The following is a 25614-nucleotide window of genomic DNA, read 5'->3' as shown; positions in this document are numbered from 1 at the left end:
CCACATCCGTCAGTAAAATCTAGAGAACAAACTCAGTCAAAGCTCCCACTTCTGCAGGAGAAAGCTTTGTTTTTTTAGAATACAGTATTTGGTAACACATTCAAAATCTTATGCTCCTTGCCTTGGATTCAAGGACTTGTACCAGAGGATGGGAAGCTTCCCCTTCCACCTAAATCTTTCTCTACTCCCACCAGGGCCAGAGGCTTCACTGGACCCGGTGTCCTCACTGGTATTGTTCAGTTGCTAATTCATGTCTGACACTTTGTGATTACATGTACAACAGCAAAACGGGCTTCCTTGTCTTTCACTATTTTGCAGAGTTTCCGCAAACTCATGTCCATTGAGTCAGGGACACCATCTCATCATCTCATCCTTTTGACACCTCTCCTTCTGCCAACAATCTTTCCCAGCATCAGGGTCTCTTCCAATGAGCTGGCTCATCACACCAGGTGGCCTAAATGTTGGAGCTTTATCTTCAGCATCAGCCTTTGTATTAAATGTTGCTCTACCACTTCCAAAACAAAACTCATGTTTCCAATCACCTAACAATATTGAGCATTGATAAGGTTTAGTAGAACAGGGATATTGTCCCCTAGGAAATCCAAGCACTGCTGCCTTGCCTTTCTCTTACCATTCTATGAACCTGGCATAAAATTGCTTCCCTAAAGCTTCTCTTGTTTGAAAAGGCCTACCAACCTATCATTGTCAGCTATCCAGGAACTGTTCCTTCCTCCTTCCTCAAAGACTTCTGCCTGCTCCCTGATTGTCCTCTGTACATCAGTTCAGAGGAATTGCTATATAATGCTAACTTCTTGCTATGTCATGGGGTGCAGCACACCAGGCTTCCCTGTCTATCACCAACTTCCAGAGCTTGCTCAAACTCATGTTCATCAAGTTGGTGATGCCACCCAACAATTTCATCTTCTGTCTTCTCTTTTGCCTCCTGCCTTTAATCTTTCCCAGCATCAGGGTCTTTTCTAATAAGTTGGTTTTTCCCATCAGGTGGCCAAAGTATCGGAGGTTGAGCTTCAGCATCGGTCCTTCAAATGAATATTCAGGACTTATTTCCTTCAGAGTGGACTGGTTGGATATCCTTGCACTCCAAGGGACTCTCAAGAGTCTTGTCCAATACCACAGCTTAAAAGCATCAATGCTTTGGTGTTCAGCTTTCTTTATGGTCCAACTCTCACATCCATCACAACTTCTGGCAAAATCATAGTTTTGACTATACAGACCTTTGCTTTTAAACAATGTCTCTGCTTTTTAGTATGCTGTCTAGGTTTTTCATAGCTTTATTTTCCAAGGATCAGCGTCTTTTTTTTCACAGCTGTAGTCACTATTTCCAGTGATTTTGGAGCCCAGGAAAATAAAGCTTGTCACTGTTTTCATTGTTTCTCCATGTATTTGCCATGAAGTAATGGAATGGGATGCCATAATCTTTGATCTTATGATCTGTACATACCATATCAAGACCATCCCTAAGAAGAAGAAATGCAAAAGATTGTCTGATAATGCCTTACAAATAACTTACAGAAGAACAGAAGCAGGATGGAAAGGAGAAAAGAAAGACATACCCATCTGAATGCAGAGTGCCAAAGAATAGCAAGGAGATTTTTAAAAAGCCTTCCTAAGTTATCAGTGCAAAGAAATAGAGGAAAACAACAGAATGGCAAAGGCCCGATATCTCTTCAAGAAAACTAGAGATAGGGAGGGAACATTTCATGCAAAGGTGGGCACAATAAAGGACAGAAATGATATGGACCTAAAAGAATCATAAGATATTAAGAAGAGGTTGAAAGAACACATAGAACTGTACAAAAGAGACATTAATGACCCAGATAACCATGATAGTGTGATCACTCACCTGGAGCTAGACATCCTGAGATGCCCATCAAGTGGGCCTTCAGAAGTATCACTAGGAGAAAGCAAGTGGAGGTGATGGAATTGCAGTTGAGCTATTTCAGATTTTAAAGGTGATGCTATTAAACTACTGCATTCATTATACTAGCAAATTTGTAAAACTCAGCAGTGGCCACAGGACTGGGAACGTCATATTAATTCCAATCCAAATGAAAGGCGAATCAGAGAATGTACTTCTCCCACACAGTTGCACTCATCTCACATGCTACCAGAGTAATTTCTCCAAACAAGTCTTCAACAGTACATGTACTGTGAAATTCCAGATGTTCAAGCTGGATTGAGAAAAGGCAGAGGAACCAGAGATCAAACAGCCAACATCTGCTGGTTCATAGAAAAAGAGAATTGCAGAAAAACACCTACCTCTGCTTCATCAAATTTGCGAAAGCTTTTGACTGTGTGGATCACAACAAACTGTGGGAAACTTACAGAGACTGGAATACCAGACCATCTTATCTGCCTTCTGAGAAATCTGTATGCAGGTCAAGAAGCAACAGTGAGAAATGAACATGGAACAACAGACTGGTTCCAAATCAGGAAAGGAGTATGTCAAGGCTGTATATTGTCACCCTGATTACTTAATTTATATGCAGAGTACATCATGAGAAATGCCCAACTAGATGAAGTAAAAACTGGAATGAAGATTTCCGGGAGAAACGTCAATAACTGTACATATTCAGATGACACCACCCTCATGGCAGAAAGTGAAGAGGAACTAAAGAGCCTCTTGATGAAAGTGAAAGAGGAGAGTGAAACATCTGGCTTAAACTTCCCATTCAGAAAATGAATATCATGGTATTTGGTCCCATCACTTCATGGGAAATAGATGGGGAAACAATGAGAGACTTTATTTTGGGGGGCTCCAAAATCACTGCAGAAAATGACTGCACTCATGAAATTAAAAGATGCTTGCTTGTTTGAAGAAAAGCTATGACAAACTTAGACAGCATTTTTAAAAGCAGAGACATTACTTTGCTAAAAGAGTTCAGTATAATCAAAGCTCTGATTTTTTCTGTTGTCATGTATGGATGTGACAGATGCACCATATGAGTGGTGAGTGATGAAGAATTGATGCTTTTGAACTGTGGTGTTGGACAAGAATCTTGAGAGACCCTTGGACTACAAGGAGATCCAACGAGTCAATGCTAACGGAAATCAATCCTGAATATCCAATAGAAGCACTGAATCTGAACCTGAAGCTCCAATACTTTGGCCAACTGTTGTAAAGAACAGACTATTAGGAAAGATCCTTTTGCTGGGTAAGATTAAAGGCAGGAGGAGAAGAGGACAACAGAGGATGAGATGGTTGGATGGCATCACTGACTTGATGGACATGAGTTTGAGCAAGCTTCTGGAGTTGGTGAAGGACAGCGAAGCTTGGCGTGCTGCAGTCCTTGAGGTTACAAAGAGTTGGACAGGACTGAGTGACTGAACTGAATTGAACAGACCCCATAGCAAATACTAATTGTAATTGACATGTTTCTCCAGCCAGACTGGGGCTCCCTAAGGCCCCAACATGTATCCCCAATCAAGTCTGCACCCATGCACAGAAGTCAATGCCTAGCATTCACAAGGCATTCTGTGAGTTCTGATTGCAGAGGGACCTCCATTTTGGTAGATATAGAAGAGCAAAGGACACATTTATTGTCTTGTCTCAAACAACTCTAAAATAGACAATATAAATGAAAGAGTAATTTTTTACATCAAACATCTGGCAGCAAACATGGATTCCTGGGGTGGAGGGGGGAGCCAGCAAGGTGAGTTCTACAATTGCCCCAACTCTAGAAATACTTTCCAACACATACATGAGGGGGTAACTAGGCAGAGACAAACAGTCTCCCCAAGAATAGAGATTTGAGACTCTATATAATTAAGAGTTCACAGGAGAATGCTACACAGATAGAAGGGAAGGTACAGATGATACCCCTCCAGTTTTCAGTGGAGGGTTGATAGAAATGGTAAGAATTATAGGGAACAACCCTTGAGCCTTAAATTGAGCCAAGTCTAATTGTGTTCTTACCCACCAGAGTGGAAATTATTCATAATTCCCATGACATATGTAGGGCCTTGAAGACAATATTGCCTTACTAGTGGGAAATAATAAACCTAAAATCTGGTCTCATCTCAGCTTAAAAAACTGAACAGCAAGCCTTCAAAAAGTACAACTGTTTCCAAGAAATTAACAATGTTTGCAAACAGTGCCAAGAATAATTTATAATAATTAAAAAAGATCCAGCATCCAAAGGGTAAAAATGACCACATTCAACATTCAATTTAAAATTTCCATATGAATTGTGAAAGTATTTGTGCTAGTTCCTTCACAACATTGTAAAATAATTATCCTCTAAATAAGATATATAAATTTAAAAAGAAAAAAATTCCAGATGTCCAAAGAAGCAAGAAAATATCTAAAATGAGGGGAAATCAATTGGTAAAAGCACAGTTAAAAATGTACATTACATAATTAGCAAGGAAGGCATTAAAATGCTTACTACAGAAATAATCCTTATATTCATGAAGCTGAAGAATATTGAGTATGTTAAATAGAGACATGGAAAATAGTAATGGAAAGAATGTGGGGAATATTAATTGTCCATCACAGAACTTTGAAACAACTTTAAGAATACTCCAATATATGTAGATGGAAGCCAACAGGAAGTTAGAGACAGGAGAATAGAGAAAAAAACCTTCATAATTCCTGGCTGAAAAATCTCCAGATATGATGAAAGCTTTAAACCCACAAACACAGAAGCTCAAGTAACTCAAGGACAAGACATATGATAACTATACAAAGGCACATCATAATTCATTGCTTAAAACAATCAACCAAAGAAATGTAACCAGAAGGAAAACAGACACAGCAGAACAAAAAATGGGAATGACAGCAGATTAGGCATAGAAAACAATGTTAGCCAGAAACACTGGCCCCATATCTTAGAGTGCTGAGAGAAATAGAATTGACTCACAATTCCACACTCAGGAAAAATACATATCAAAAACAAGATAAAATACTTTCTGAGACGTACAACAATTATAAGACTGCATCACCACCAACAGACCAATGTAAAAATGTTTTATAAAAGGTCTCAAGTCAGAAGGAATTTTAAAGGAAGGGGAAATCTGGATATACAGAATGAAGGAATAGTCGCCAAATGATCAACATGTAATATATATTAAAAGGTAATTATAATGAGTTTCCAGTGGTCCAGTAGTTAAGGATATGTTTTACAATGCAAGGGATGCTGTTTTGTTTCTTTGCCAGAGGAATAAAATCCTACATGCCTCTGAGCAACTAGGCCTGCATGTCTCAAAAAGAGTTCACATGCTGCAAGTACTGAGCTTGCCCTCCTCAAATAGAGAGTCCCTACTACAAGGAAGATCCTTCGTGCCACACTTAAACCCAACATAGTTATAGCAATGATAAATAAATATATAATTTAATAATTATTAATAATTATCATAATTAATAATGATAGACTGGAAAGTTAACGATGCATACCATGGATCTCAAAACTACTTTTAAAAAGTTACAGTTAATAAAGTGACAAAGTCTATAAAAGGAAATCATAAAAACTACTCAGTCACAAAGAAGTCAGGGATAAAAAGAGACATGGGAAGAAAGAACATGGGACAAACTGAAGATAAAGAGCAAGATGATAGAATTAAACCCAACTAGAGTTAACCCCTCACATGTAAATCCAGACTGAAGATATACCCCAGGCTTCAGATGACAGCAGATCCCCATATGCTGCACTCTGCTGCCGAAAGAGAGCCTGCCACACTCCAGGGCCCCTTTGCCTAGGCACAACAGCACCAAAAGTTTATATGGAACATTAAATTAGAAGCCTCCAATCATATGAAGTACACCCTCTGTTTATAAAGTAATTACATTAGAAATCAATGTTCACTGGACAGAAGAAGAATAAGGTGCTAGCATAGTGCACACCTTCCCTGATTTACTACTCTAATTCTTTCCAGGAAGGAGCAGGTAAATTGACAGGACTTGCATCTCTTCAATACTAGATATACTTGACCTGGGACAGATGTTCAGTTTTCATGGTTCATTCTCCTCTCTTTGCTCATACTGAGCAAGAGACTGCTCCTCTAAACCACAGCTCAATCACTACAAACAAATCCAGATGATATTTGCTGAGTCTTTCACATAAACCAGTGAACACTTGTTTCCTCCTAATTTGCACTCCTGGCTCTTTCCAACCAACCGTGGCTCTTTTTCCACATCCTGGAATCCTGGTCCTCTGTCACTTGTAGCGATGTTCCTATACACCGGGCCTCAGTTATGCTCAATGCAATTCCTATTCAGAGTGGTCATAATACATGCAAAAATGGAAACTACAGGCAGCTCCTTACTCTCCTCTCTTGTTCATTCACTACATACTTTCACTGAACACCTGTGTAGCAAGTCTGTTACAAACAAATCTTCAAGTTGAAAACTTTCAAACATGTAAAAGTGTATTTTAATGTGCAATCATGTCAGTTAGTTCACAGATCTGACACACATGGTTGTGGGCACATCCCAGACAAGTGGGTGTGTTTTTGTATACTTTACTGTACAGAACTCTATGGAGTACAATGAGTGTTAGTCGCTAAGTCGGGCCTGACTCTTCATGACACCATAGACTGCAGCCCACCAGGCTCCAATGTCCATGAGATTTTTCCAGCAAGGATACTGGAGTGTGTTGCCATTTCCTTCTCCAGGGGATCTTTGCAACCAAGGGCTTGAACCCGGGTGTCCTGCACTGCAGGCAGATTCTTTACCGACTGAGCTACAAGGGAAGATGACAGAGTACAATGGGGCAGTATTTTTATTTCAAGCCTACGATGTCTAAAAGGAAGCATAAATGCAGTGGTAATATAGATGGTACTGCTATTCTATTTTTAAAAGTGTCCTTAGTTGCTCAGCTGTGTTCAACTTTGGCAACATATGGACTATAGTCAGCCAGGCTCCTCTTGCCATAGGGATTCTCCAGACAAGAATACTGGAGTGGGTTGCCATGCCTATCCAGGTACTGCAAGATTAAAAATGTTTCTTTTACTGTTTGTGTTGATTTTTTATGCATTATTTGTGTGAAAAGTATTATAAAGATATTAAACTGAAGTAACATATAGCCATTTGTCTTAGTTGGCTGTCTAAGTAACTTTGCTGGACTTATGAAGAAAGTGGGATTTTTGAACACCCTTTTGAAATGTAACTTGTTCATGCACAGGGGACTTACTGTCCTGCAAAAACATGTGGATCCAAAAGTAAGTGCATCCCCTCCAGGTCCAAAGATGTAACATTCTTTGTTGGGATTTTAGAGGAAATGTGAGATCTTCATATTCTAGGTGTATGAGTCCTTCAATAGACACTGATCATGAGAAACTAATATTAAGGTAGATATAGTCATTGTGTTTCTACACACATCTAGAAAGTGTTGCTAACTCCTCAGTACTGGATCTTGTAATGCTGGTGACTGGATGGTGAAGTGATGTGAACAGAAGTGAGGAAGATGAGACAGGTAGGTCAGAATGTGAGGTAACAAACACAAGGTATTTAGAAGCTGAAGAATTGAGAGAGATTTGGGACCTGAGTTGGAAAAGCAGTTTTCAAAACAAATTGGGTCATTTGGTATGTGTAATCCTTACTTCATCCCTTAGGACATTTCTACTTACCAGTCTGCCTTTATTTTCTGGAGCACAGCTCAGATCTATCTAGCTGTTTCTCATTGCTGCTCCTTTCTCCTGGCTCCAACATTGTGGGAAGCCGTTCAGCCTATTCCATTCTTTTTTTTTTTTTTTTTCTTTAAGGCAGGTGCTGCAGGCTACCTACAAAATGATCAATTCTCTGCTTCTCTTTCAAAACTGAAAATAGTTTGTTATATATCCATGAGCCCAATTGCTACAGGACCGCCCTTCCTATACACCTGTGCTCTTAGTCATGACTGGTGACTTAGAGATGCAACAAGATCTGTAAGAGGGATTTCTTGGAAGACTGCATTCAAGGAGCTGATTTAGCTGAAAGATGGGACTCTTCCCTTCCCTACTTTCTTAACTGTTGTCTTGATTTTAGTTGTGATGTCTGGAAGTCATGCAGTTGTATTGAACAATCATGTAACGCTGGAGATGGATACCACCCGAGCTCTCACTGGCCCATGTCAATCTTAGTTTCAGTGGAAGAGAAAAATCAAGATTATCTTGCTAAAGTTATGGTTGTTTTAGTATTTTGCAATGTGTATCCAAACTAATCTTGATACTACTATGTGTTTAATGTGATATAGCCTTATTATTTCATTGAGTTTAGTGAATATATTTATATTTTACATTTCTCTCATTTTTTATTTAATAAATTGATTCACCAACCACAGGTATACCTAAATTGAATAACTGTAAAATTATGATTATAAGCATACTTTCCTATAGATTTTGCATTTTTATAATTTCTTATCTTCTTTATTTTCTTGTTTTCTCCATATTTGTACTGCCAGGCCCATTTCCTCTCTTACAGACTCATCCGTATTCATATCTGCAGGCAAAAACAGGCTGAAAGCTGTGTGGGGAGAACCAAAGAAGAATGAATTACAGGGACATGAATAAAGGGTGTTGGCCCTTGTTACTCATCATGAATGTTCTGTAGTAGGATCACATTCCCCTGCCCTTCTGTGGATCCACCACTCCCAGGTTTGCCATGACAATGAAGATACTTCAGCCTGTGGAATTTGAGTAGAGATGATATGTCACTTCCAAATGGAAGTATTATTTTCTGTCCCACTAGCTGGAATGCAGAGTAATGACAGGAGCTGGAACAGCCATCTTAGACCAGAGGTAAGTAGTACAAATGGAAGATGTAAAAAGAAAGAAGTGGGTCCCATTTCTGTGCAGAGACCTGCACTATTATTATATGAAAGGGAATTGAAATTGTATTGTATTTAAGACAATGTTATTTAAGGTTTGATTACAGTACTTGAACCTGTAACCTAAAATTCATAATGGAATAACTGATCATTGTGTTAGCCTTGTCTTGACATTAGAGTCTGGTATAATGAGACAAGATTTACTGACGTATGCTTACAAGTGAGTTTAGTGACAGCCCTGCCCTCTGGAAGCTGTGGTCTAGTGTGGGTTTCAGAAACTCAAGCAAAAACAAAGTGACATGGTGGGGACAGCTTCAAGATGCTGTAGGAACACAGGGGAGGGGAACCTAAATCAGTCCTGGTCTCACGAGGTTGCTTGAAATAGCAGACAATCCTCTATTTGTCTCCTTAAAAATAGGCCATGGTGCCAAGTTTCATGTAAAAGTTATGTATTTCAAATTCCTTCCAGAGGATTTTCCTTTTTGATCCACTGCTTAAGATATGTACTTGAGACCTGGCTTGGCAAGATTTTAAATGCCCCAGGGCAACTAAACCAGCGGGCCACAGCTAATGAGCCTGAGTGCCCTAGAGCCTGTGATCTGCATCAAGAGAAACACAGGCTTGAAAAGCCAGTGTACTGCAATTACAGAATAGCCCCAGCTTGCTGCAAATAGAGTAGCCCTGAGCAGCAATGAAGACCTAGTTCAGCCAAATTTTTTTTTTCCTAAAAAATATGGGGAAATTAACAATAACACAAGAATTGTGGGAGACTTTAATATCCCACTCACATCTATGGATAGATCAACTAGACAGGGAACTATCAAGGAAACACATACTTTAAATGATACTTTAGACCGGTTAGACCTAATTAATATCTATAGGACATTTCACCCCAAAATAATGAATTTCACCTTTTTCGGAGGTGCACATAGAACCTTCTCCTAGATAGAGCACATCCTGGGCCATACATCTAGCCTTGGGAAATTCAAAATAATTGAAATAATTCCAAGCATCTTTTCTGGTCACAATGCAGTAAGATTAGATGTCAATTACAGGAGAAAAATTATTAAAATTCCAACATATGGAGGGTGAACAACATGCTGCTGAATAACCAACAATTCACAGAAGAAATAAAAAAGGAAATCAAAATATGCATTCAGTTCAGTTCAGTTCAGTTGCTCAGTCATGTATGACTCTTTGCAACCTCATGAATCACAGTACGCCTCCCCGTCCATCACCATTTCCTGGAGTTCAATCAAATTCACGTTCATCGAGTTGGTGATGCCCTCCAGCCATGTCATCCTCTGTCGTCCCCTTTTCCTCCTGCCCCCAATCCCTTCCACCATCAGAGTCAACTATTCGCATGAGGTGGCCAAAGTACTGCAGTTTCAGCTTTAGCATCATTCCTTCCAAAGACCACCAGAAATGAATAAAAATGAAAACACAACCCCCACCCCCCCCAAACTATGGGACCCTATAAAAGCAGTGTTAAGGGAAAGGTTCATTGCAATACAGGCTAACCTCAAGAAACAAGAGAAAAGTCAAATAACCTAAATTTACACCTAACACAACCAGAAAAGGAAGAAATGAAGAACCCCAGGGTTAGTGTAAGGAAAGAAAAGGTAAAAATTAGGGCATAAATAAATTCAAAATAAAAATAAAAATAAACGAGACCATAAAAAATAAATAAATAAAGCCAACAGCTGGTTCTTTGAGAGGATAAATAAGATTGAAAAACCATTAGCCAGACTCATCAAGAAACAAAGGGAGAAGAATCAAATCAACAAAATTAGAAATGAAAATGAAGATATCACAATAGATAACACAGAAAAAGATCATAAGAGGCTACTATCAGCAACTGTATGCCAATAAAATGGACAACATGGAAGAAATGGACAAATTCTTAGAAAAATAAACTTTCCAAAACTGAACCAGAAAGAAATAGAAAATCTTAACAGACCCATCACAAGCACAGAAATTGAAACTGTAATCAGAAATCTTCCAGCAAACAAAAGCCCAGAACCAGACGACTTCACAGCTGAATTCTACCAAAAATTTAGAGAAAAAGTAACACGTATTCTACTCAAACTCTTCCAGAAAATTGCAGACGAAGACAAACTGCTAAACTCATTCTATGAGGTCACTATCGTTCCAATACCAAAACCAAAAATGCCACCTATAGGCCAATATCACTGATACACATAGATGCAAAAACCTTAACAAAATTCTAGCAAAAAAGAATCCAACAGCATATTAAAAAGATCATACATCATGACCAAGTGGCCTTTATCCCAGGGATGCAAGGAGTCTTCAATATCCACAAATCAATCAACATAATATACCACGTTAACAAATTAAAAAATAAGAACCATATGATTATTTCAATCGATGCAGAGAAAGCCTTAAAAAAATTCAACACAAATTTATGATAAAACCCTCAAGAAAGCAGGAGTAGAAGGAACATACCTTATCATAATAAAACCTATATATGACATACCTATAGCAAACATTACCCTTAATGATGAAACATTGAAAATATTTCCCCTAAAGTCAGGAATAAGACAAGGGTGCCCACTCTCATCATTACTATTCAACATAGTTTTGGAAGTTTTGGCCACAGCAATCATAGCAGAAAAAGAAATAAAAGGAATCCAGATTGGAAAAGAAAAAGTAAAACTCTCACTGTTTGCAGAGGACATGATCTTCTACATGGAAAACCCTAAAGACTCCACCAGAAAATTACTAGAGCTAATCAATGCACATAGCAAAGTTGGAGGATATAAATCAACACACAGAAATCCCTTGCATTCCTATACACTAGTAATGAGAAAATAGAAAAGAAATTAAGAAAACAATTCCATTCACCATTGCAATGAAAAGAATAAAATGCATAGGAATATATCTACCTAAAGACACAAAAGACTTATATATGGAAAACTATAATACACTGGTGAAAGAAATCAAGAGGACACTAATAGATGGAGAAACATACTATGTTCATGGATCAGAAAAATCAATATAGTAGAAATGAGTATAATATCCAAAGCAACCTATAGACTCAATGCAATCCCAATCAAGCTACCAATGTTATTTTTCAGAGAACTAGAACAAATAATTTCACAATTTGTATGGAAATACAAAAAACCTCGAATAGCCAAAGCAATCTTGAGAAAGAAGAATGGAACTGGAGGAATCATCCTGCCTGACTTCAGGCTCTACTACAAAGTTAGGAGCAAGGTAACCAAGTTAAATAAATGGCTACCCTTCCATTGCCAACCCAGAAGAAACAGCCCTGAATATTGCTTTCCTGCTGCTACATGGAGGCAGGTATGCTGATAAAATCGGAATGGGACAGGAGAGGCAAATGAAAGGAACTTCCACTCTGGTGCTTGCAGACATCTGAGAGCTACCCAGCAGTGGATGCAGTTGAGCTTTCTCTCATCTTTCCCTTCCTGAAAGTCTCCTAGCCTGGGAACAAGAGTTCCTGAGTCCCAAGTCTTCACTAAGTTACCTGAAGCCTTAAGGTGAGTCATACACCCCAGGGTTCAGTTTCCCATCTCTTGGATGAGGGAGACTGGACTTGCTCCAGAGCACTTGTTCCAGACTGAAGTTCAGTGCCAATCAGTGAACAAGTGGCTCAGAGGTGGGTGTTGCTGAGGATGCTGAGGATGCTGAGACTGCCTCTGGTGGGCAGGGGGCTTTAACTGTCTGATGATATTCATGGGTCCTGGGCTTAGGACTGGGAGTGGTAGCCACTTGGCACACAGCTACCGTGACACCTAGGACCTTAGAGTCCTTGCCCCTGGGAACTTACCATCATTTGGGTTCCGTGGGATGAGATCAGGTAGTTGTAAGTCAAAAGATCCCAATGGGGAAGCTTGTAGAATAAACAGCAGAACCCAAATGAGGCTAATGAATCATCTCTCCTAAGAAACTCTGGGAACAAGATATGCCAGGACTCTTAGACAAATTTTGTAGTATTTTAAATACTATTTAAAGTAGACCATATTTTGAATGACCTGCCATTTGCTCTCTACCTTGGGATGATACCCACAGTTAGAGTGGAATCCAAGGGCTCCTGGGATAGGCTGTTCCTCTCCCCGTGACTCATTAGCAGTGAGTACAGCTCTATTCTCTCCATATCTGGAGAAGAAATTAAAGCAGGAAGGACGCGACTTCCAAGTTTAACTGGAAGACTCAGGTAGGTCTGGCCCTCAGGTAGGCACTACTCTTTTCCCAGTGCTTCTTCCTTCCCTCCTGGGTCCTGTGCAAGCTGCCCATCTCCTGGTTGCTGGGTTCTGAATTCCTCCTCCATTCTCTTGCAAATATCCATGCAATCTCACTTGCGGCTTCCTTTCTAGCCAGGCCCTATCCCTCACCTGCAGATGGCAATAAAGAAGGGAAAACCAAGGAGGGGTCTGCCCAGATCATTCTTTCTAAAAATGTATGCATTCTTTCTCCTTTCAGACCCTGTCCTGAATCATGAGGATCTCCAACCAGATGACTCAGTATCTTAGCAGGAAGTGGAGATGCAGATAGTGTTGGAGGTAAGGTTGTCAGGTATGGGGGGGGATGGTTTTCAGATGACAACAGAAGAGTTGGAGGAAAGAGCATGTGGTCCTCCCACCACTCACTCATTGGGGACCTTCCTGAATCTACTATCTTGGGCCCCTGAGGGTATCACCAAGACAGAAACTTCATTCTATAAACTTCTTAATACAAAACAATTTCAAACATGACAAATATAAGAAAGAAGTGGGTGACGAACCCTATATTCCATCATTTGGCATCAATAACTACCAAACTAACCTCTTAGTCCCATAGGCTGTCATAGACTGGAGACTACGCAGCATCAAGGTGGTGTACAATTGAGTTCTCGTTGAAGACATTCTTGACCTGCATCAGGTCTTTTTCTTCTTGCTATGTTCCTATTTGTGGTGGGGGAAGGGAAGTAGGAATAGGGAGAAAAAGAGAGAAAAAGAGGGAGAGGATAATCCCATCATGAGGGACCACCATAAAAACCCCATGTCAACTTGCATACCTCCCAAAGGCCCTACTTCTTAATACCATCACATTGGGAGTCAATGGTGGACACAATTCAATCTATACCTGCTATGCAGATCTGCTTTTAAATAAAGACAGACCCTCATTTCATTCTCCTTTTACTCCTTATTCATTTTTCCTGAAGTGTTTTATGGACGAGATGTTCATTTCACAAAATATACATAATGAGTAGTGGGGTAAAATGATAGGATGTGAAAAAAAAAAATGCTCTTTTGTTCCCAACAAAATTAATGTCTAATATCCAGTCCATGTACAAATTACCCTGATTCTCAAAAAGCAGATGCCTTTTCACAGTTCATTGAGAGAATGTAGTCATATGTTGCTCTTGGTTGTTCTCCTTTAAGACTAAATGACTGTTCCTCTTCCAATTTTAATGCCATTTATTTGAACAGAAACTGAGCGGAAGCAGGGTACTTTGTCTTACAGAAAGTCCCACTATTGGGTTTAGAGCAGGAGTTAACAATACCAGCACAGTGGGTCAGGACAAGTACCAGTCCTGGGTCTATTAGGAACCAGACCTCCATGGCAGGAAGTGAGCTGCAGGCCAGTGAGTGAGGCTTCATCTGTAGTATAGCTGCTCCCCATCACTCTCTCCTCATCCCCAGAAGGGACAGTCTAGCTTCTTTTCCTGGAACTGTTTGTAGTTACATAAACTATGCATAATAGAAACAAAAATAGCATTAATCTTGATTATTTTCCTTTCTCAGTGCTCAGAATCTTGAGTTGGTGCCCTAGCAGTCTATCAAAGTGACAAATTAGATGTTGCATATTAACATTTAGACACATTCAGCCAGCTTAAAATTACATATTAAAAAATTAAGATCATGGCAACCAGCCCCATCCTTCATGGCAAATAGAAGGAGAATTTTTTCAGAGGGGCATATATTTTAAAATTTACAGCCTCTCTCAAATGGAACACAAATTCCCCTCCCAGGTTGGTCTAACCGTCTGTGGGCCACTGAAGACAGAGCCCAGCCTCAATTCTTCTCTGAGGATCTTAAGGCAGTGGACCTCATCCCAGTCCTAGCCCCACTTCACGTATCTCTAAGTGGGAAACTCTTCTCTCCCACACATTGGGGACCTTGTAGGTACTGACCACCTGTTCCGTCTAACCTTCATGGAATCCTGGTTTGAGATGCCTTTTGATGGCATCTTGGGCTTGAACTACTGCAACATATCCTTCACTGGAACCATCCCCATTTTTGACAAGCTGAAGAATCAAGGTGCCATTTCTGAGCCTGTTTTTGCCTTCTACTTGAGCAAGTAAGTCTGAGATGGACAATTTCTTTCTCCAAATTAGCTGTAAGATGCTTTCAGTTGCAAGAAAATTATAGAAAACTTGATAAAGTAGTATCCTGAGAGATAATCTAATCCACCATAACTATGGTCCCTACCTGACACCACCCCCTGGCTTTTATAAATAAAATTTTATTGGAACACAATCCAGATCAAGTAACTTGATCTAAAGGGGTGAGTGAGGAGGAAGGCTAATGGAAGGCAACAGGAAACAATCTGAAGGACAAGGCATTAGGATTTGCTTATGAATTTGATAAGGAAGGAAGGAGAAGGCTGGTGGATATCTTTCCTTCCTCATTATCATTTCACTTGAAGCCCAGGTCCAGCTACCCAATTTGTAGGAGCCAATGAAAAATGAAAGTGTGGGACACAAAATTGTGGGACCCCTTGTTCAAGAAATAGTAGGCATTTCAAGACAGGGAAAGCAGAGGTGGGGTTCCTTCTGAGTGTGGGGCCCTTTGAACAGGAGAGGTCACAGGCCAGTGGAGCCAATTCTGGATGACCTGAACCCACACCCTTAGAACTCGCAGGCTTTATTTTCCTGAAAAATGACAAGGTGGACAAGGAGAAAACCAATATGCTTCAGCACCATGTCCTCTGTGTGTGTCTGAGCACTCAGGTCATAGGAGGTAGGGTATCTTGAGAAGATATAGTGGGTGGATCCCAGCCAGGTGACTCAGCCTCTAACCTCTGTGCCACTCATTAGCAAGTAATCAACCTTGGTCTGTATCTCAGTGGCTCCTAGACTCGGGGAACTTATTAGGGCCTTGATCAGTGGACTAGCACAGCTCTCAAACAGTGCTGATGTTACTCTCCTCCAAGGATACCCCTTCTCTTCTTTCTACATATTCAGGGCAAAAGGCAGTGTGGTGATGTTTGCTGAGGTGGATAAATTCTACAACCAGGGAGCGCTCAACTGGGTACCATTGATCCACACGGGTGACTGAAGTGTACACATTGACCAGTAAGCTTCTCCCTCTGAGGGTCAGCCCAAGTGATGCTCCCACTACTGTACGGGGGACACAGGCAGACACACACAAATACATTCTCATACACACAGTCACACAGACACATACACCACCCACAATGACACAGACAGACACACAGACACATGCAAACACACGAGCAAACACATGTAAACATACACTGAAATACATATAAACATGCATAGCTAGTCAGAGACACACAAGCACTCACAGAGACACAAACAAACACACATACAAACAAACACACAAGCAGATAGATATGCAAACAACCAATGAGTTCATAATCCCCAGGCCTTCTGACCAGGGCTCCGACTAGGGTACTAAAAGGGTCCGGAGAAGTTTGTGCAGATGGGAGAGGATTGTATCCACTACCCTGTGAGGCATGGAGCAAGGTTAGAGGACTCTTCAGTGTGGTGAACAGAGGTATAAGATGACCAACTGTCCAGGGCTACCTGGGATATAGGAAGTTCTCAGTACAGATAAAAGCCATTTTAAAAACAGGGAAAGTCCTGAGCAAATGGAGAGACTGGCTTCCTAAGGGATCAACTACTGAGCAGGGTAGAGAGATTTGCTGAAGTCTTAAGACGTGAAAGCAATTGATAAAGAAGACACCCCACGTTCATGGGCACACAGTGGGGCAGGGGCTATAACAGAGAATCAGAAAGGTGGGATCCAGGAGAGACCTGAGGACAAGAAGCATAATTGTTAGGATTCTGTGTGATACCCTCAGACAAAAGCTGACCCATTCTTTGGAGTGTCTGTGGGCTTGTCATATATTTTCAGGGCAGGGACTGAGGGTCTGAGCTGGTTGTAGGAGCAGTGCTGGCAGACACCCTTACCCAGAGGGGCCCCTCTCTCCCACCATTATGAGAGTCTACTGCCCTCACAAATCTCCATCTTCACACTGTGATGGACCCGTTATTTGTTCCCTACCAGATACAGCTCCTTGGTATTTCTCATTCATTATTTGATAGTCTTCACTCACTCACCACACAAGGCTTGGGCATCCACTGTGTGCCAGACACTTTAGGGAAGCAAAGAGAATGAAACTCACCCTCACATCTAAGAAGGCAGATGCACAGGAAATGAGACACACACAGAGTTAATTGTGACTTTGGCACATGCTAGACATGAGGAAGTGTCTACAGAGACTATCAAGGAAGGAGACTGATCAACACCGGGGAAAAGACTTCCCTGAAACCATGACAATTAAGCTGGAATCTGGAAGATGAGAAGAAATTTGCTAGTCAAAGGGGAAGGGGCTCCTATAGGAAGAAAGACCAGCTTGTGTCAAGGTGCAAAAGAGCCTGGTGTATTCAACTACTACATTCAAGAATGTCAAGGAAGGTGCCATGTCGGGAGCAAAGGAAAAGAGGGCAAGAGACAAAGGTCTGTTTAGGAGACAGTCAGGAAGGGGGCAGCTCTGGGGAGACTCAGGGTGACCTTGATCCCTGCTTTGTCACACTGTCTCTCAGCATCTCCATGAAAAGAAAGTTTATTTCTTGTTCTAGCGGCTGTGAAGCCCTTGTGGATACTGCGATATCACTGATCCTTGGCCCAAGAAGACTGGTCAAAAACATCCAGAAGCTCATCGGCGCCACGCCACGGGGTTGCGTGGTGAAGGCTCATGCTGCAGGGTCACTCCCAGTCTCCACGCACAAAAAGGATCCCCAGGGGCAACCTCTCTCCCTCTCTCTCTAACAGCACTACGTTTCATGTTTTGGAGTCAATACCCTGTCCTCTATTATCCTCACCATCAATGGTATCAAATACCCAGTCCCAGCTCAAGCCTACATCCTCAAGGTGAGGGGAGAAGCCTGAGGGGTGGTTCTCAAATAGGAACTTGAAATAACACTTGGCCTGCTGCTAGGAGAAGGGCGCCCTCTGCAGGCCATCTCGCACTATTGCAGATGCTTCTGAGCCCTGTGGCTGGGCCAGAGCCTCCCACAACATGAACCACTTGAGAGTAAAGGGCCGTCTGGGACACTGATCATCCTGAAATAAATGTGGAGACACCACGCCATGCTGGCATGGTGGGAGTCACAAGGAGAGGGGAACACTCAGGTCCTCAGTGTTCAAAGAGTTTCAGTTCAATCTGAATCCTCAGATGTATGAACATGGAAAGTCAGCTCTAGCAGTCCCTGAATAAGTCATGTGACAAGGAGAATGGCTGGGGACAATCCCAGTGTGCTGTCCCACCATAAGGATTAACAGTCTCCCTTCACTTCTCGCAGTTTTCCTGATTTGGATGATAAATTAGATGGTTACCCTAGTTCTCGGATGCATCTTCCCATAGCTCTGGCCGGGTACCCCCTTTGTGAGTCAGGCTACCCGACCCCTCTGTGGGGACGATGGATGCAAATGTGAATAAACGGTTCACAGTGACTGCTCAGCCCCGGCACAGGGTGGAGGCTTCATGTCAGCTCCCTAGGGGCGTTCAGAGCTGGCTGATGGGCTCAAAGAAGGCTTTGAGGAAGGGAGGGAATTTCAGGAATTCTAAAACTGTAAACTCATGGAGCCATATGGAGGGTTGCTTGGTTCTAGGCAAAAGTGCACTGGATTCCAAGCAAATGGCATCCCAAGATGCTCTGCATTGGGCCACTGGGGACTTACTTGGGGTGATGAGGGCTATAGACTGACCAGTGGGGATGGGGAACTAGAATACGTTACCCACCCAAGCCTGAATTGGCCAAGGAGGGTGAGTGAGGGCAGAAGGAGGATTCCCAGAGTTCCTAAGTTAAGTCTTCAAGAAGGTGTCGTGGGCACTGCTCTATATAAGATGGGTAACCAACAATAAGTTACCCTGTAGCACAGGGAACTCCACTTAATTATATGACAACTGGGATGGGAGGGGTATTTGGGGACCAGGATACATGGATACATATGGTTGAGACCGTTTACAGTCCATCTGAAACTCAGAATATTGTTAATCAGCTATACTCCAATACACAATAAAAATTTTTAATAAAGTATGGATTGTACAGATGCAGGAGGAGAACCACAATTCTTTGCAGATAAAACAAAGAGCAGGAGTCAGAAGGAAAGAAACAGGGAAAGAGGAGAACTATGGACACTCTTTTTCTTTTCTAAAAAAATTATTGAAGTGTGGCTAATCTTCAGTGTTGTGTTAAGTTCTGCTGCACAGCATTGTGACTAGGTTATACACATATGGAAATATATATTCTTTTTCTTATTCTTTTTGATGTGGTTTATGACTGGATAGTTACTATATTTCCTTATACTCTACAGTAGGACTTCGTTGTTTATTTATTTTTTTAATTTTTATTTTTACTTTATTTTACTTTTCAATACTGTATTGGTTTTGCAATACATTGACATGAATCCACCACGGGTGTACATGCATTCCTAAACATGAACCCCCCTCCCACCTCCCTCCCCATAACATCTCTCTGGGTCATCCCCGTGCACCAGCCCCAAGCATCTTGGGCTGGGACTTTGTTGTTTATCATTCGTCTATATCCCTAACTCCCAGACCTTCCCTCCCCCACACCCTTCCTCATGGCAACCTCATGTCTTGGCCCTTTTTGGTTGTGAATGAACTCTCATATCCCCTACTAAGGAGAAACTCCCTTGATACTTACCAAAAGAGGGAAATAAAATCAAAAATTGTGCTAGGTCTAGATATTTGTGGGAGTCGCATAGAAGGGCTCAGGCTGACTGGTGTGTGTCTCTGACTCCCCCAAAATTCTAGAGGCCACTGATATACCATCTTTAGAGAACACAGTGAGGATATCTAGAGAGACCTGGATCCTGGGTGACATCTTCCTGAGGCTGTACTTCTCAGTCTTTGATGGAGGAAATGACAGGATTTGCCTGGCACAGGCAGTATAAATTCATGATGTGGTTCAGGAATCAGTAAGGGTGCTCCGAGCAAACATTAAATCACACTTAGGGTACTCCTGCCCAGGATGCTTGCGAACTGTATTTGTTGGTCTGCACACCCTATTCTCAGCAAAGAATAAAGGGTTTCACTCGTAATGATGCTGAAACAAAGAGTTGCCTCCGTTAGTGTCTGGGAAGGGTACAATGATAGGGAAGGATCTAGAACAAAGTCTGAATCACAATTGAGAGGAGCCCACCTCCAACTGGCTTCCAGGAAAGGGGAGACTCTCTGAAATGATTTTGGGAATCCAGGACACAAGACTCAGTGCAAATACAAAGATCTCAGTGACCGGACCCAAGAAATTAGAAATCATCAGTTCTCTATTTTACACACTCACTCTTTCATTCCCTCTTCTTTGATGGTCTGAGCCTGACAACATTCTTCCTAAAGCTTCTACAACTAGTTAGGGAGTCCAAGCTACCTGCCCCAGGGTTTTATATCCTGAAGGCCTCTCCAATAAGGAAACTTAAGATTGAAGACATCAGAGTTCAAGGGTGTTGTCTGAATGACCCACTTCAGATCACATGTGCAGTCCTAGATCAGCCATCCTGGCAGGGCCATGTGGTCCGATGACTGGCTTTACATGCTCTTGGGGTCTGACCCAGCAGCACACATTATTGTCAATTCCCTCCAGATCTACATGACTGAAGCTGGGGAGAGGCAGCCCCAAAGAAAGTGACTGGGAGATAGTCTAGGCCATGAAAGAGTTGGTGATGACCCACCAACTCCACCACCTCCTCATTCAGAGGAATTATAAAGGGCAATGAAATAGACTCTCTTCATCCCATCTCAGATGAACTTATAACTGGGCTTCACCTCCAGGGGAGTTTGAGTGAGGTACTTCATGGAGAGGTGGTTCCCTTTTGTCCCATACCCAGTCACCAGCTCTCTGCCACATATGCCTGCTCTGTCCTTTCCAGTCCTACTTGGTGAGTGATAGCCCCAGTGGATCCCTGAGCCGTCCCACTCCTCCAGGGACCAGAATGCCCCTTTCTTGGCCTCAAATGCTGCTGGGGAGAATGCAATGGATGTATCAGGAGACCCAGGGAACACAGAGCCTTCAGCCTTTCTGAGTTTCTCCGTGGGTGGGGCTACAAACTGTTTCCTTGGATTTGCCATGGTTAGGCACTTTTGCAGCGGAAGCATCCATTCTTTCTCCTTGGAGGCCCTCAGTAGTTGCCTCAGCTAATACAGCAGGGGTCACAGGTTGATTTCCTTTCAGATTGACTGGTTTGATCTCCTTGTTGTATAAGGGACTCTCAAGTATCTTCTCAAGCACCACAGTTCAAAAGCTCAATTCTTTGGCATTCACCATTTCTTATGGACCAGATCACACATCTGTACCTGATTACTGGAAAAACCTTAGCTTTGGCTTAACATACCTCTGAGTCTCTGCTCAGTGAGTCTCTGCTTTTTAATACACTGTGCAGATTTTTCATAGCCTTTCTTCCTTTGAAGGAGCAAGTGTGTTTTAATTTTGTGGCTGCAGTCAAGGTCCATAGTGATTTTGGAGCCCAAGAAAATAAAATCTGCCACTGTTTCCACTTTTCCATCATCTATATGCCATGAAGTGGTGGGACTGGATGCCATAAACATTGAATATCTTTTTGTGAATAGTTTTTTGAATGTTGAGTTTAAGCTAGTTTTTTCATCTCCTCTCCTCATTGAGAAGCTCTTTAGTTTTCCTTTGCTTTCTGCTATTAGGGTAGTGTCATCTTCATATCTGTGGATGTTGATACTTCTCCCAGCAATCTTTATTCCAGCTTGGGATTTATCCAGAACAGTATATTGAATGATGTATCTTACATAGGTTAAATAACCAGAGTGACAGTGTATACCTTGTCATCTCCTGTCCCAATTTTAAATCTTTCAGTTTTTCGGTGTCTGATTCTAACTGCTGCTTTTTGACCTACATACAGACTTGTTAGGAGAAAGGTAAGGTGATCTGGTACTCCCATTTCCTTAAGAATTTTCCACAGCTTGTTGTGGTCCACACAGTGAAAGGCTTTAGCATAGTCAGTGAAGCACATGGAAATATTTTTTCTGGGATTCCCTTGCTTTCTCTATGATCCAATGAATGTTGGCAATTTGATCTCGGGTTGCTCAAACCAGTTTGCATATCTAGAAGTTCTCAGTTCATGTACTGTTGAAACTTAGCTAGAAGGATATTGAGCATTACCTTGCTAGCAAGTGAGATGAACACAACGGCATGATTGGTGGAACATTCTTTGGAATTGCCTTTCTTTTGGATTGGAATGAAAACTGACCTTTAGCAGCACTGTGGTCACTGATGAACTTTCCAAATTTGCTGGCATATTGAATGCAGCACATTTACAGCCTCATTATTTAGGAACTTTAAACAGCTCAGCTGGAATTTCATCACCTTCCTTAGCATTTCTTGTAGTGATGCTTCCTAAAGCCCACTTGACGTCATACTCCAGTATCTGGCTTTAGGTGAATGACCTAACAACATCCCTATCCTAGTCATTAAGACCATTTTTGTGTAATCCTTCTGTGCATTCTTGCCACCTCTTCTATTCTCATCTGCTTCTGTTAGGTCTTTGACTTTTCTGTCCTTATTGTGCCCATATTTGCATGAAGTGTTCCTCTGGTATCTCTACTTTCCTTGAAGAGATCTATACTCTATACAATTCTATTGTTTTCCTCTCATTCTTGCACTATTCACTTATGAAGACTTCCTTATCTCTCCCTACTCTTCTCTGAAAGTCTGCATTCCATTGGGTATATCCTTCCCTTTCTCCTTTGCCTTTCACTTCTCTTATTTTCTCAGCTATTTTTAAGGCCTCCTCAGGCAACCACTTTGCCTTCTCACATTTGTTTTTCTTGAGGATGGTTTTGATGACCACCTCCCATACAATGTTACAATCCTCCATCCATAGTTCTTCAGGCTAACAGATCTAATCCCTTGAATCTATTTCTAATCCCCACTATATAATCATAAGGGATTTGATTTAGGTCATAGCAGAATATTCTAATGGTTTTCCTTACTTTCTTCAATTTAAACATGAATAATGTTTGCTTCTGCCTAAGCATTGCTTCCAGATCACTACCCACCACTCCCAGCGGGTGTCGAGCAAAAATACACAATTTGAGGACTGTTACCCTGGGTTTGTGCTTGGCTTTTCACATGCTTAGCTGTGTCAGCTTGATCAAGTCCCTCAACCTCAGTTTTCTCATCTGGAAAATGGGCACCATGATGTTAATCCCACCTTCTAGATGGCATGTGTGCCTGCAAAGAGCAAGTGGCCCTGAGAGGGCTTTCTGGGTTCCTGAATCTGGAACAAATATGAATTATTCCACCACCTGGGGAGAAGGAAATCTTCTGTTTAGAGGTTATGGCTGCCATCCCCAAGGTTAAATATTGATTCAAGCCAAATGACATCTATTTCTGAACCCTGACCCAGAACTCTGACTGAGCCAATGCTTCTGTTTTCTGGGCTCACACAAGAGCTAATGATTACTGTCTCAGATTACTCCCTTCCTCAGCCTTACCAGTCAGCCTTTCCTTGTCAACTGCTTCTCCCCTGAAATCACACTGCAAGGAAAGTTGTAAAAGCTCTTGCTCTCTTATCAGTTTCCCACATCTCCAGCTTAGCAACAAGTAGCTGTTATGGCTACTTTTCACAGCAACAACTATGGCAAGCTGTGCAGTCCAATCTCGTCCTATTCAGTGAATCTTTCCCCATTTGGGCCCTCATGTTTATATTACCTATAGTTGCCTTAGTAATCATCCTATGCTTGTTGTTTAATGTTAAAATATGTGTGTATCTGATGTAGTTTTCTTTCCCAAGCATAATTCCATCTGTGCAATTAAGTAACCAAACATTTAGTCATCTAACTACCCACAGGAATTGACAAAAGCAAACCACCCATCATGCATTTCTCGCTTGCCCCAAAAACCATTGAACTGATCTACTGAAATAATATGATACATTGGCATGTACACTCCAGAAGGGACAATTTTTCTCTGGATTTGTTTTCCACCTGATGCAGAATGTCTACCATAAGCCTGGCCCTCCAGCAGTTGGTTACCTAATTTTTGCAGACTGAGCCCACACCAGATTCCTTCCACATCCCTCAGTAAAATCTAGAGAACAGATTCAGTCAAAGTTCTCACTCCTGCAGAAAGCAGTTTTTTGTTGTTGTTTGTTTTTTTGTTTGTTTTTTGTTTTTGTTTATAAAACAATATTTGTTAACACATTCAAAATCCTGTGCTCCTTGCCTTGGATTCAAGGAGTTGCACCAAAGGATGGGAAGCCTTCACTTCCACCTAAATCTTTCACCACTCCCACCAGGGCCACAGGCTTGACTGGACCTCAAAGACTTCTGCCTGCTCCCTGATGTTTTCTGCACATTAGTTCAGTTCATTCTCTCAGTCATGTCCAACTCTTTTCTATATTATGGGATGCAGTATGCCAGGTTTCCCTGTCCATCACAAACTCCTGAAGTTTGCTCAGATTTATGTTCATCAGGTCGGTGATGCCACCCAACAATTTCGTCTTTTGTCTTCCCCTTTGCCTTCTGTCTTTAATCTTTCCCTTAATCAGGGTCTTTTCTAATGAGTCAGTTCTTTGCATCAATTGGCCAAAGTATTGGAGGTTCAGCTTCAGTATCAGTCCTTACAGTGAATATTCAGGACTTATTTCTTTAGCTTGGACTGGTTGAATCTCCTTGCAGTCCACAGGACTCTCAAGAGTCTTATCAAACACCACATTTTAAAAGCATCAATTCTTTGGTACTCAGCTTTCTTTATGGTCCAACTCTTGCATTCACTCACGATTTCTGGTAAAACCATAGCTTTGACTATACAGACATTTGCTGGTAAAATAATGTCTCTGCTTTTTAGAATGCTGTTGGGTTTTTCATAGCTTTTCTTCCAAGGAGCTAGCATCTTTTTTTTTTTTTTTTTTTCACAACTATGGTCACTATCTACAGTGATTTTGGAGCCCAGGAAAATAAAGCCTGTGTGTTGGAGATTACGAGTGAAATGACATAAAACAAGACACACACAAAGGACAGACGACACGTACACACTCCGGCTGGAGGAACAGAACAGAACTGCCCAAACTATTTGGGCTTTATTATTATAAAGCCCCCCTAGGTAGAAATTCAGACTGCATGAATAAGCCTTTTTAGTACAGCGCAGGTACATACATGTTATTGTACAGTAAAGGGGAGTGAAATTCCAGCCTTCTGCAGAGTCTGTCCAGAGCCCTTATCACAAGAAGGGAATGTTCCCTTATTTGCAAGGGACCATCAATCTCAAGGCTGTGTCCGTCTCCTTGGCAGAACATCTTGTTTGCAAGCAGCACATCTCCACTTTCCCTATTGTGGCCACATTAACCCTTCATCCCCCCCTTTTTTATTTTATTTAAGCCCTTGAGACATTTGTATTGATGTTTTGTAGAGCAAGGCATAAAGCTGTAGGCGACCAACCTCCAGCCTCGCCAGCCCCTCTTGTGGCTGTGCCTGTCTTAGATTGCCCTCCTCTGAGGGTCTTACCCGTCATTGGCTATCTAGCCACCTCTTGTGGGCTAGGCGGAATCTCTCTAGATGATTGGCATCTAGAACTCTTTTT

General features: G+C 41.6%; 1 pseudogene; it reads left to right on the top strand.

Moving 5' to 3' along the window:
• Positions 1-3640: 3640 nt before the first annotated feature.
• On the top strand, positions 3641-17932 carry LOC128068555 (pregnancy-associated glycoprotein 1-like; annotated as a pseudogene).
• The last annotated feature ends 7682 nt before the right edge of the window (positions 17933-25614 follow it).

This window comes from Budorcas taxicolor, chromosome 25 (genome assembly GCF_023091745.1).
Source record: "Budorcas taxicolor isolate Tak-1 chromosome 25, Takin1.1, whole genome shotgun sequence".
In the NCBI taxonomy this organism is placed as follows: domain Eukaryota; kingdom Metazoa; phylum Chordata; class Mammalia; order Artiodactyla; family Bovidae; genus Budorcas; species Budorcas taxicolor.
This window is presented reverse-complemented; position numbering and strand designations above follow the sequence as displayed.